This window comes from Ranitomeya imitator, chromosome 6 (assembly GCF_032444005.1).
Source record: "Ranitomeya imitator isolate aRanImi1 chromosome 6, aRanImi1.pri, whole genome shotgun sequence".
In the NCBI taxonomy this organism is placed as follows: Eukaryota; Metazoa; Chordata; class Amphibia; order Anura; family Dendrobatidae; genus Ranitomeya; species Ranitomeya imitator.
In genome coordinates, this window is record NC_091287.1 from 436,631,818 (window position 1) to 436,643,493 (window position 11,676).

The 11,676-nt window shown below is 42.7% G+C and overlaps 1 long non-coding RNA gene across 1 annotated transcript; it reads left to right on the forward strand.

Annotated features, from left to right (window-relative positions):
- Window positions 1–1,063: 1,063 nt before the first annotated feature.
- LOC138641447 (uncharacterized) lies at window positions 1,064–1,379 on the forward strand. Its single transcript, XR_011313842.1, has 3 exons — window positions 1,064–1,089; window positions 1,189–1,242; window positions 1,337–1,379. It is a non-coding gene; the product is annotated as an uncharacterized lncRNA (long non-coding RNA).
- The last annotated feature ends 10,297 nt before the right edge of the window (window positions 1,380–11,676 follow it).

Here is an 11,676-nt window from a genome sequence, read left to right on the forward strand (position 1 = left end):
AGTAGGCCGCAGGGGCATTTGATGGTATAGACCATATAGGGCTGATATGGGCAGCACACACCGGATACCTACCCAACAATTTTTAGGCTCACGACGCAACGGGACCTTCCCATGTTTGAACTGTGCTGCTTGCTCAAACGTAATAAAATCAGACAACGTGACCCACCCTAGGACTGGGAAGTCATCTCCCATCCGTGGATTTTACACATGCGATTCTAATTTCGTGGTCTATACCATCAAATGCCCCTGCGGCCTACTGTACGTGGGCGAAACCACGCAACATATACGCGATAGAATCGCTAGCCATAAGTCCACCATCAGATGTAACAAAACATGGCTTCCCCTACCTGACCACTTTATTAAGGCGAGACACACGGTGGCCCAACTTAAATTCCAGGTTTTGGAGCAGGTACCCCGACCTAGACGGGGTGGCAATCATATCAAACAATTAAAATCTAGGGAGACTTATTGGATATATACATTGGATACACTTGCACCTAGGGGTCTCAATAGGGAAATTGATTGGCTGATATAGTTCTTTAAGCCTATTGATATTGTCCTTTTCTTTCCCCGCAGATCCGTTGATCACCCCGGTGAGTCCCCTAGCCACATTACTCTAGCTATGTCCATATTTTCATTTCATACATGACCCCTTGTTAGTCTATCTATGTAGTAATCGTACCCATATTATCGCTCATGTTTTTCTGCCACACTGCATTTTGTCTTATTTACATGCACTACCCTTTTCTACATTACAGTTCTAGCACTAGGTTCAATTTTTTACCTTTTGTGCCTGCCCTACACTTTCAATGTCACCACTATACCATGCAATCATAGGTGACACTGCCCATACTAGCGCATTGGCTTCGCTTTCCATGGCTGTGCATTACAGAGCCTGGGTTCCCCAGCAACCAGGCATCAACAATATCGCCGGCCGCGCATGCGCAGTAGCGCTCCGGAGCCGCCTGCATCACTTCCGGTACCGCAGGTCCTACTTCCGGTTTGCGCCTTCATAACACAGCAGCGCCAGCCACACTACACACTGACTGCAGGGCGCGGGAGCGCCGCATATTTACTGCACGTATAAAGGTAATAAGTCTTCCCCTCTTCTACCATTTATTGGTTTAGCTACCATTACATTTATTTACGTACATTTCCCTTACAGTACTATGCCTTACATTTCCACAGACCCCACACAGGGCTTTCTTTGCGTGATATACACACAGCTTACTGGCATCTAAGGTATATATTATACATCATTTCATCTATAGCCTCTCATTATCTATGTATCCTCCCTATATACCCTCCATCTCACGTACCTCTGTCTTCTCCACAGTATATGCCTCTACCTACCAGGATCTTTTCCTCTCCTCTGTGCACATTGAAGGTAAATTGTATCTAGTAAAATTGCCCAAGTGTACTGTCATATGGTCTTGCTTCAGGAGTCTTAGTCTTACCCTGTTATCATGTTTCTAATCTCAGGTCTTCCTTGCTGACATACGAAGTGTTATATATTATGGAAGTATATCAGATTACGCTGCAGTTACTATGACTTTTTTTCCCCCCCTTTTCCCCTTTATTTTATTTTGCATTTTTCTCTCTTATCCAGGATGGGAACTTTATTTTTGTTGGACTTTAAATACGGTGTATTTCATATATTGTATGTTCATGTATTTTTTTGTCTGTTCTTTATTTTTTTCCATAGCGATTATATGATTAAGGCCCTGGCAGGGCCGAAACGTCATTATAATTACCTTTGGTCGCTTTTCATGTCACCTAATTCCACTTTATATAAATAAATCCTTCACTATTCGCAATATATATACAGAGTGTGCGGTGTACTATATTTTATATGTACGTGGGGCTGTCATAGCCCACTACACCTGCACCTCGCTCCCTTATTACCCTGAGTGCGCGCCAATTTTCTTTACAAGTTCAGTAATTGGCAGCGCTTTGGACGCAGAACAGGTTCGCTGCTGGCTATTGAACACAGGTGAATCCGCATGTGTTCATTGAACCATTTGGATTCACTGTGTCCAATACATTGAAGGGGTGAACTTTATTTTGTGGAGACAAATAAAGATAAATTGACATGCTGCAGTCTGGAAAGACACGCTGCATGTCTGTCTCTGAGGGTGAGCTGCAGGCGTCTGTGCATGCATAGTGAGCATGGGATTTCTTGAAATCCCATTCACTATGCTGTAACACTTGGACACTGCACAAGTACGCAACGTCCAACATGCTTCATTAACTGACCATGTGCACCTACCTTTACTCCGGCTGAGGAAGAATGATTGGTACAGATATTTCTCAGTACAGTATAAAGCAGGTCTCATATAGTACATGTGGTAAAATGCACTCCCCATGGTAATTCGTAGAGTATACTGCAGCCCCCACACACATAGTATAATTCAGCCCCCTCGCAGTATAATGCAGCCCCACACACCTACAATATAATACAGGCCCTACCCCCACAAACACACAATATAATGCAGCCCCCTTCACACACAGTGTAATGCAGCCCCCCACACACAGTAAAATGCAGCCTCCAGAGTATAATGTAGCCCCCTACACACAGTATAATGCAGGCCCCCCAAAACACACAGTATAATGCAGCCCCCACACAGTATAAAGCAGACCCCTTCACCCACAGTATAACACAGCCCCTACAGAGCATAAAGCATCCCCCTTAGAATATAATGCAGCAGCCCCCCCCACAAAGTATAATCCAGCCCCCAACATGCACAGTATAGTGAAGTCCCCCCACACACAATATAATGCAGTTCCCTAGGTTTATAATGCAGCCCCTCTCACATACACAGAATAATGAAGCCCCCCATAGTATAAAGCAGCCCCCTCAGAGTATAATGCAGGCCCCTCAGAGTATAATGCAGCCCTACACACAGTATAATGCAGCCCCCCTACAAACACACACAGTACAGTGCAGCCCCCACACAATATAATGAAGCCCCCCGCACACAGTATAATACAGCCCCCCACACACAGTATAGTGCAGTCCAACACAGTATAGTGCAGCCCTCCACACAGTATAATGCAGCCCCCCTACAAACACACACAGTACAGTGCAGCCCCCACACAGTATAATGAAGCCCCCCGCACACAGTATAATACAGCCCCCCACACACAGAGTATAGTGCAGTTCCCCACACACAGTATCGGGCAGCAGACACACACTATAATGCAGACACACACACACTACTTACCTCTCCTCATTCACTACTGCTCTGACTTCTGCATAGTGTCTAAGCATCTCATCAGCTCTACTGCTGAAACACGCTGAGTCACAGGCAAAGAGGTAGTGATGGGAGAGGGAGCGTCACATGACACTCTCTCCTCCATCACTGCCTGGTCTGCCTGCCCCTAACACCTGCCCTGTGTGAAGAATAATTCCAATAGTTATATATTCCATCTCATAGTAAACAAACCCTTATATAACTTAGAAATAAAAAAATGAAAAAAGGTAATAATGAAAAAAAAAATCAATAAAACAGATCTGGAATGATGTGAAATGTCTTTTTATTGAACAAATGAAACATTGTATAGGTTTTCTTAAAGCAAGTTTCTATATACTTGATTTTCCTCTAGCCTCCTAAGGACACAGCTAGTTTGGGCCTTAAAAGGCATGTCTGGTTTCTCAAAATAAATAAAAGGAGCTGCAAATGTTCTTTTAAAAAAGGAAACACCACTCACCCTTTCAATCTCCCTCTGTTCCATCGTCATTATTATTTATCAAGTTTGAAAGTGTAAAACAGATGTTGCATGAATGTTCTTTCATGATTTTTGCAAGCTCATGCTTTAGTAAATGATTCTGAATTATTTATATAGTGCCATTAACTTTCTTAGTGCTGTATATACAGTAGCATTTCAGGGTAAGATATTATAAAAAGTGCGGTAGAGACAAATGAAGCTGTTTCTACAATGTACGTGAGGTAGGAGCCTTGCCTTTTTAGGGCCGGTGCATGTTATAGCTCATAGGTATTGAAAGAACTGAAGCCATTGATTGATCTCGCATATTAAACAGGTTTAACAAAATCGCTAATTTGCCCTTATCCAAAGGATGGGGAGCAGCCTGCTAATCCCTCCATTCATTCCTAGAAAAAGCTGAGTACAGTGCTCATCTAGACCCCAGTTCAGAGCCTCTCACCTAGCCAAATTAGTTCTCATGCTTCGCACTGACGAGGGCCAACAGCCCGAAACACCGTGTCTGCGAATTGAGATACTGATTTGGCTTTTATCCTAAGTCATATTGCACGACTCGTTTAAAGGGTTGATTGTGACTTGTAGGATCGCTACTTCCAACAGGTGGCGCTATAGAGTTTAAGTCCTCTTTTTCTCAGAAGAGGCAATTTGCATCTATTTCCAGAAATCTGACTGTCAATAAATACAGAGTTGGCCAAGTATTGAGCGTCTCCATTCTTTTTACAACTGGTCTTTATAGAGCCCCATTCTCTGGGTTCCAGAGACTTATTTTTTGGATCAATAGTGGTCCCAGTGGCAGGATCAACAAGCTATCCTTTATACTGGGGAATTTGGGAAAACCAGTTTAAAGGAATTGGGTGAATGTGAGTGTTACATACAACAATCTTAGACATCTATAGTCTTCACTTCAAACCCTTCAGATTTGATACTTTTAATTTCTGATCACTTTATGCAAATTTTTTTATGCAAAAAAGACACAAATAGGAATGTAACATTTAAAAATTCCTATCAGAGACCGCCATTATTGGCAAGATCACAGTTGTGACGATCATAATGTAAGATGTAATGCAGTAATACATTGTCGTCACATTACCATGTAGCAAACTGGAAAGTGCTGAGACTAAATTTTATGTTGCTTCTATTATGATTGCCATTTCCAGAAGGCAATGCAATATATGAAATACAAATTGGCTCCTACACAATTACAGGCAGATTTACATTTGTAATCCCAGCTGATTACCTATCGAGGTGATGAGGATCACTGGGCACAAACATTGAGAACGGTTGATAGTGTCATTTCTTATGCCTTTTTTATATATTTCTCTAACTTGATTTTACAAACAGCAAAAGTACCCAGTGGACGACTACTTCAACAATGAAAACTTCAGCCGCTCTTTTCATGCCCTCGATGTCCTCAAACGAAACAATATGGTAATGGATTGTTGCATATATGTTTTGCATATACACAATATTTTACCTGAAGCCGCGTACCTCCTTTGAACTTGTTTACTCGATTTTTTACTTTGTGTCTTCTTCTTTAGGGCTTCTGTCTGGGGATCTATAAACTGTGTAAGCAAAACGCACCCTGGAACTGCTTCCAATACAGCTTTGTTCTTTCATTAGATCACACCAGAATAAGTATGAGCTCTGTTACAGCCATCCCTCTGGCCCTTAATGAAACTTTGGGCTTTTGTTTGTCAGCACATATTAGTATCACATATCCTATTAGGCTGGCTACATTTTTATCTCTTACCATTTTTCAGAGAGAAAATGAATATGTAAAAAAAAAAACTAAGCTTTTCTCAGGTAAACAGAAAACTGGCATTATTGCAGTTCTTAAGAATCATTTCTGGAATCATCTTAAGATGATTACATTCAGCTATACGAGAATAGATATTATCACCATCACTGTGTTTTTATTGTATATATATTTCTTATTTATTTTTGTATAGTATGAATATAAAAACTCACTGGCTGTGGAGAATGGATGTAGATGTGGTTCCAATTATTGGTCCAATGAAAGAAAAAAAAGATTTTAAGAAGGCAAAAAATTCTTACTGATCCCAAATAGTGAACAGACTGGATTGATTCCAATTAGTGATGAGCGAATATACTCGTTACTCGGGTTTTCCCGAACACGCTCGGGTGACCTCCGAGTATTTGTTAGTGTTCGGAGATTTAGTTTTCATTGCGGCAGCTGAATGATTTACAGCTATTAGCTAGGCTGAGTACATGTGGGGGTTTCCTAGCAACCAGACAACCCCCACATGTACTCAGCCTGGCTAATAGCTGTAAATAATTCAGCTGAGGTGATGAAAACTAAATCTCTGAACACTAACAAATACTCGGAGATCACCCTAGCGTGCTCGAGAAAACCCGAGCAACGAGTATATTCACTCATCACTAGGGATGAGCGACCTTTACTTTTATAGGATCGGGTCGGGTTTCACGAAACCCGACTTTTTCAAAAGTCGGGTCGAGTGAAATCGGCCGATCCTATAAAAAAGTCGGGGTCGGGGGTCGGCCAAAACTCGAAACCCAATGCAGTGCATTGGGTTTCCATGGTTCCCAGGGTCTGAAGGAGCGGAAACTCTCCTTCAGGCCCTGCGATCCATATTTTAGTGTAAAATAAAGAATTAAAATAAAAAATATCGCAATACTTACCCTCTGACGCGCCCTGCTACTAACCGGCAGTCTTCCTTCCTTAGAATCAGCCTTCCAGGACCTGGCGGTGACGTCGCGGTGACGTCGCGGCTTGTGGTTGGCCGCGCGGCCACCCATGTGACCGCTCGCGCGACCAATCAGAAGCCGTGACGTCACCGAAGGTCCTTCAAGCGCTGATTCTTAGGAAGGAAGGCTGTCGGAAGGAAGCAGGGCGCTTCCGAGGGTGAGTATATTCCTATTAGGTATATGCAGCCCCCAGAGTATAATGCAGCACCTCACACACAGTATAATGCAGGCACCCCAAAAACACACAGTATAATGCAGCCCCCCACACAGTATAAAGCAGACCCCTTCACACACAGTATAACACACCCCCTACAGAGCATAAAGCATCCCCCTTAGAATATAATGCAGCAGCCCCCCCACAAAGTATAATCCAGCCCCCAACATGCACAGTATAGTGAAGTCCCCCCACACACAATATAATGCAGTTATAATGCAGTATATACCTAATAGGAATATTAGGTATAATCTGAATTCCGATACCAATTCCTGATATCTTAAACATATCGGGAATCGGTATCGGAATTCCGATTCCAGATTCAAAAGATCGCCGACTTCATGGCCGACCCCACACTGGGGTCGGGTCGGGTTTCATGAAACCCGACCTTGCCAAAAGTCGGCGACTTTTGAAAAATCTCGACCCGTTTCGCTCAACCCTACTCTTCACTAATTCCAATGTTTCCGCAACTCTTCTGAGGACCTATGTGTCTCAATGGCAATAGTCAACATACTTTGTACAGTCTAATCCAGCTTCCTACCTACATGTCCTGCCCCATGCAGTTCCGCTGGTCCCTACATTGCTGGACATTATGACATCCTTTCCATCCGTCAGTTGGGAAGCTGCAGCCAATTGGACTCAGCCGTGATGTTTGCATGCACAGTTTATATGTTAAGCACTTACCTTGACATCAGGGCTTGGCTCTGCTCCTTTCCCTTATGGCTGTCACCCTTTGTTGTGTTCCATGTTGGACTCTACAAGGGGACTGGAGATCCTCAGTGACCTTATCTATCAAAACCTTTCATGGCCCACTTATACACATCTCTGCATCTGAGCGTTGAAACTGTAATGATTTCAGTTGGCTTTTTGTCTGGAGTTTGCCATCATCTAGCTTCTTCTGTTGCTATCATCTTCTCAGACTTCTGTATTTCTATAATATGCATCTACTACTCCATAAGACCTGTTGATTAACCAATCATTTTCTGTAAGCATTATGAACTGTATTTAGAGGATAAAATGCTGTTCATTTTGGGTCTGACCTCTGCAACCCCCCACGATCCCAAGATTGGGACTTTAGAACCCTAAAAATATGACTATGTGGCCCCTTCCTTAAGGGAATGGAGTTGTGCATGCACATTCTCCTCCCCATTTATTTTCTATAGCACTGTGAAGACAATGATAGTTGCTGAGGCGTCTTGTGCGCACTTGTACTCTATTCAGGATGGGGCTGCAGATCACTGGATTCTCACTTGGTCGAACCAGTGATCAGCAGGTTAGTCCTTATCCATGCATATGGTGTAACTTGCTTTTTGTTAATAACCCTTTAGCCTGGCACCTAAGAAACAATACATGAATAGTCTTTGTGCTATTGAGAAAATGTAAGAATATAATATAATTGGTGTATGAAAGTTCCAAGAATAAATATTTCACATATATTACTTATCCTAATGCCAAAGTGTTTATGTGCCTTTACATAAAAGAAAATGCTAACATGTATTCTGAAATTTATTGAGTATCGCCAGTTTTAATTCATTTTTTTAAGTATTTCTCACAATTAAATATTATTTTACTGCGTTAGATACCTAAAATATATTTTTCAATTGGCTTTATTTAAATACTTTTTATTTATTTATTTATTTAAAATAGAAAAAGATTCTTATTGGTTGCCCTATACAATTGCAAACAGAGGTGGATTAAGGGTAGCCAGGATCTCTGGCAATGTAGACTGTGTGGACCCCTCCAAGTCATCTGATGTATCATATAAAAGGTCACGTGATGGACACACAATACGCAATTTAGTGCAAATTTGGCTGATGATTGTGGGTATACTATAGCACTACACCTAAAAGGGAAGCTATAATAATGGACAATCTTATATATAATAAGAGAGGATACTATGTAATAAGGGACAGCCCTATACATAATAAGAAAGAGCACTATGTAACAATGGGTAGTGCTGTACTTTATGAGGGAGGACATTATGTAACAATAGGCGGCAATATGGATATTAAGGAAGACAGTTTGTATTAAGGGATTGCACTCTACATAAAAAGGGAGAACACTATGTAATGAGGAATGGTATTATACTTAATAAGGGAGTATATTTTCACTAAGAGATATTTGCTTTACATAATAAAAAAAAGGACAACACATTATTATGGCACAACATATGATAAAGAAGGTTGTTTCACCACCATTACTACTACTCTACAAATTTCTGCCGAACATACAGCAGAGATCCAAAATAAATGTTTGCATTTAGTAACTTACCGGTAGTGTCTCACCTCATTAGTGTTGTTTATGTTTACTTCTTTTCTAATTCGTCAGACCTTTATGGAAACTGGTTGCAGCCACACTAAAGGTACCGTTACACTAAACGATTTACCAACGATCACGACCAGCGATAGGACCTGGCCGTGATCGTTGGTAAGTCGTTGTGTGGTTGCTGGGGAGCTGTCACACAGACAGCTCTCCAGCGACCAACGATGCAGAAGTCCCCGGGTAACCAGGGTAAACATCGGGTTACTAAGTGCAGGGCCGCGCTTAGTAACCCGATGTTTACCCTGGTTACCATTGTAAAAGTAAAAAAAAAAAACGTCACCGCTATGCTCTGCTTTACTGCTGACACATTCATTGCGGGAAGCTGACGCCGGGGGACGTGACAGGAATGTGAGTATGTACTGTTTTTTTTTTAACTTTTACAATGGTAACCAGGGTAAATATGGGGTTACTAAGCGTGGCCTTGCGCTTAGTAACCCGATATTTACCCTGGTTACCAGTGAACACATCGCTGGATTGGCGTCACACACGCCGATTCAGCGATGACAGCGGGTGATCAGCGACCAAAAAAAAGGTCCTGATCATTCCCAGCGACCAACGATCTCCCAGCAAGGGCCTGATCGTTGGTCGCTGTCACGCATAATGATTTCGTTAACGATATCATTGCTACGTCACAAAAAGCAACGATATCGTTAACGAAATCGTTGTGTGAAGGTACCTTAAGGCCCGCCACTGCAAAGTTTGCCTCCCAGCTCATTATGTTCTTGAAAATAACAAAGCCTCATATATATATATATATATATGTATATATATATATATATATATACTGTATATATATATGACCTTGTTATTTTCAGGTAAGCAGTGAGCTGTGCGGCAAGCTTTGTGCAGTGATAGATATATACAGTGACATGTAATTTTGGGGACTTGGTTTGCTGGTGCAAATTAATTTTATTGTGATCAGTTAAACAAGTTGAAGACGAAATTGCAGCGCCCCAGAGACCTGGTCGTTGCAGTATGACACTCTGCCACTAAGGGGAGTGATGGTACGTCTGATGGCACTGAAGGAATTCTCCTGACCAGGTATCACCAGCACACATTACACTTCACACTCCGGCCACTAGGGGGAGCAAAAGGCTTTATTTATTGGGCCCCTCCTCACACTGGTAAAACTAGGGGTTGGATAGAAAGTTAGTCAGAAGCTGACTGGGTTGGATTCAGGCAACAGCCCGTGGCAGGGGGTGTTGCAGGGAGAAGACACAGGGGGGTCCCTGTCAGGCGTGGGAACCTGGCAGGTGCCTAGCGAACAGAACAGAACGTTACGGAACCGCGCATGCACTACCTTGCGGCGGTATCCTAAGAAAGAGACAAGAAACGAAGGATATTGTGGAACAGTGTAAACGAGATCAAGCAAAAAGGAGAACCAGTAGGAGTCATGCCGTGAGACCGAGGCAACATCCTACTGAGGCGCGTAGCTGTTGGCTGGAACACCGCGGGAGTAACTGACTTTAGGCCTTACTTCAAACTCCGCAGGACAGTTAATTATAGGTTGGCTGTCTACCTTAAATTTCCTAAGAAGACATAGGGGGTGTTGTGAATTCTGTTTTCGGGCTCCCTCCTGTGGTCATGAATGGTACTTCGGCTAGTTCTGTCCATGGACTTTCTCTGATGCCTGTGGGTGTTTCTGAGTTTCCTTCTACAGGTGACGAGGCTAATTCGTTAGTGGGCTGCTCTATTTAACTCCACTTGGATCCTTGTCCGATGCCAGCTGTCAATGTTGTAGCATTGGTCTAGTTCGCTCCTGGATCTTCCTGGTTACCTGTTTCCTCCAGCAAAAGCTAAGTTTTGCTTTGCTTTTTTCTTGTTTGCTATTTTTTCTGTCCAGCATGCTTATGTGAATTTTGCCTTGCTTGCTGGAAGCTCTGGGACGCAGAGGGGCGCCTCCGCTCCGTTAGTCGGCGCGGAAGGTATTTTTCCCTGCACTCTCTGTGTGGCTTTTGTAGGGTTTTTTGCTGACTGCAAAGTGACCTTTCCTATCTTCTGTCTGTTTAGTAAGTCGGGCCTCTCTTTGCTAAATCTATTTCATCTCTGTGTTTGTGATTTCATCTTACTCACAGTCAATATATGTGGGGGGCTGCCTTTTCCTTTGGGGAATTTTCTCTGAGGCAAGATAGGCTTATTTTTCCTATCTCTAGGGCTAGCTAGTTCTGAGGCTGAGACGAGGCGCCTAGGTCATGATAGGAGCGCTCCACGGCTATTTCTAGTGTGCGGGATAGGATTAGGGATTGCGGTCAGCAGAGGTTCCACTTCCCAGAGCTTGTCCTGTATTAATGTGCTATCAGGTCTTTTCTGGTGCTCTAACTACCAGGTCCACTATTTGTCCTAACCACCAGATCATAACAGTACAGCTGGCCAAAAGTATTGATGCATCTCAATAGAGGGATAAGTGAAGCTCTGAGACCATTTTTTTTTCTTTGCAGCGTGTTCTGTCTCACTTATCCCCTTTACCTCTGGGTGGTTCAGAACACAGGTGTGGACATGGACATTCAAGGTCTGTCCTCTTGGATGGATAATCTCACTACAAGGGTACAAAACATCCAAGATTTTGTGGTTCAAAATCCGATGTCAGAGCCTAAGATTCCAATTCCTGATTTATTTTTTGGTGATAGATCTAAGTTTTTGAATTTCAAAAATAATTGTAAATTGTTTCTAGCTTTGAAACCTCGCTCCTC